This window comes from Larimichthys crocea, chromosome VI, assembly GCF_000972845.2.
Source record: "Larimichthys crocea isolate SSNF chromosome VI, L_crocea_2.0, whole genome shotgun sequence".
NCBI classification, from domain to species: domain Eukaryota; kingdom Metazoa; phylum Chordata; class Actinopteri; family Sciaenidae; genus Larimichthys; species Larimichthys crocea.
In genome coordinates, this window is record NC_040016.1 from 4,416,649 (window position 1) to 4,419,177 (window position 2,529).

Here is a 2,529-nt window from a genome sequence, read left to right on the forward strand (position 1 = left end):
GAACAGAACAACATGCCTGTAGTAATGTTGCTGACATGAATCACATTTATGCATGCCTGCACTCACCAGGCATTCCTCACCTTGTTTATCCTTTTAACAAATCATTTTTCAGGGAGAGTAGGCATGGTTTCAATGGTTTGTTATCGTCCAGACACATCAGCACTTTCTGGATGAATGTGAATGTGTGAGTGAGTTTCTTTGGATAATCTAAGTGTAATGCATAGATTAAACCAAACAGCACCACAAATGCATCAGCCAACCTGGGAAGCTCACTTATAACAACTTCATCCTCGATCACAATGGATATGTTCTCAGGGCTGAAGCTGATGGAACCAATGTCAGGGACCACAGAGAGGAGCGCTAGCTGGGTGTCAGTGATCTCCACCTCATCTTCACCCTGCAAAACAAGAAAATCAATTATAACAACAAATCCAGAAGGATATGACACAATCCTTGTTTGTAGAGCCAAAATTAGCCAATATTTCTTCCTTAACAAGTTCACCAAGTAACTTTAAGTATCATACAAACCGAGATCTGAAGAAAACCTAAGGAGTACTGAGGAGAGAGCAATGTGAGCTAGAGTCAAGCCAAGAACAGAGAGATCAGTCACTGTATGTGCGAGAGTGAAGCACAGCTCTGGCTGCAGAGACAGTGTGTGTAGGGGAGGGGCGGGCGCTGTGTGTGACTGGCTTATCATGGATATTGACGAGTTTTACTTGTCAATATCCATGGTCAATAACCCAAATACTTACATTACAGGTTTTGAAGAATTCAGTGTCATCCTCCCGGAGATACACTGGAAGCGCACAAAGAGCCAGAGTGCGTCGCATGTTGATGTCATGTTCTTCCTAGATTAAGAAAAAATCATTATAGAAATATTTTGCCAGGATGCTTGTGTCACTGGTATAACAATGTAATGCTTCAGTTATGTTACAAATAGTAATCTATCTATGTAATCTATCTATCTATCTATCTATCTATCTATCTATCTATCTATCTATCTATCTATCTATTCAGCAGGATAATTGACTACTATCAAGGCATCACAAACAATTACAAGCTTTTTGTAATCTGTAATGACATCATCTTGAACAATGTGTTGGCGGCGAAAAAATGCCAAATATTCACTTGTTCGAGCTTCTCAAGGGTGAAGGTTTTTAATCTGAAGGTGTCAGTTTCTGACATTTTAAAGACAAAATCAATTAGCTCTTTATAGACAAAACAATTAATCTACTAATTAAAAGAATGATCAGCAGATCAATCAATATTGAAAATATTTATTACACAAATCCTGCAGGGAGAGAATAAACAAATGTAATTTATTTGCAAATCATGATGAACTTCATAATCAAATGGTGTTTAAAAAAATAAATTAAAAAATACTTTACTCACCTGTTGCTCAGAATGACAAACTTCTAATATCCAAACGCTCTATGGTACTATAACACAACAGAGAGCACAAACAGGTTAATGTTGCTTTAAAGTTAATGTTAAGGTGTAACGTAAATGATTATGTATAGTATTATTTTGCATATCCCTTATTGTCTAATAAAAAATAAACTTTCACATATGCAGCAACTGCTTTTATTAAAACATTTCACAGATATTTGAAACAAGTCGTCCTCTGCATATTTTCAACAGTAACGAAGTAACGTTAGCGTTAAGCTTTAAGTAAGTTTTAAACCAGTTGGATATGTCTAATATCGTAACACATAACTTCATTACACAGCGTATGACAAAAGATAACTGTTTGTAAGTTATTGAACTTTTGCTGAACTTTTGTAACGGTAACGTTACTCACCAATCTTCGCGCCAATCTTCCAAATCTTGAAGTCGGTGTCCCAGAACACAAAACACAGGTAATAATATACTTTGGCAACAGCACGGCGAAAAAATGTCCTTCGTTGTGCAGTTTTTTTTTTATTCTTATAAATTTGTATGTTTTTAAATTTTTTTTCGTAACGTCGCATCCCTCGCTAACGTCCAGCCATTTTAAATGTTCTCGATACGTGCCCTGATCAGTTGGGTATAGTGACGTCAGACGTCACGTCCCCTCACGTACGCCTGTTAATTTAGACGTTTCAAGTTAAGTGACAGTGTTCAAATCAAAACGAGATATTCGTTAAGAATACTTAATGTTTCAGTATCGGGTGAACTCATTAGCCCACTTTGAGTTAGTTGCCTGCAATGGTTATGAGTTTGTAGTACTGTTTGGGTTTACAGTGTGGTTTCTTATCTGTTTACTCCAAATTAAAAACAGGAATAAAAAATAAATAAAAAAATGTTGAATTTTTGCAATTTTTTGAAACTTTTCTGATCTTTAATTCATTTCAAGTCAAATCAAGACCACAGACGTGTATTTATTGTCTGATATTTTGTGTTTCAAATATTTTTATTGAGCCACAGAACATAATACATATGTCAGTAGTTATTTTTATCTCTCTACAAACGAATAATAATAATAATAAAATAATAATAACTAATCGAAATATATTCCTTTACTTTCATAGGTATTAACAAGATAAAAGA

General features: G+C 35.1%; 1 protein-coding gene and 1 long non-coding RNA gene across 2 annotated transcripts in view; one reads left to right on the forward strand and one right to left on the reverse strand.

Annotated features, from left to right (window-relative positions):
• LOC104939586 (inter-alpha-trypsin inhibitor heavy chain H3) overlaps positions 1-2,529 on the forward strand; it is a 42,636-nt gene that overhangs the window by 17,059 nt on the left and 23,048 nt on the right. The gene's annotated exons all lie outside the window — the stretch shown is intronic.
• LOC113745922 (uncharacterized) lies at positions 338-1,971 on the reverse strand. Its single transcript, XR_003462491.1, has 4 exons — positions 1,802-1,971; positions 1,393-1,439; positions 753-848; positions 338-397 (listed from the first exon to the last, which is right to left on the reverse strand). It is a non-coding gene; the product is annotated as an uncharacterized LOC113745922 (long non-coding RNA).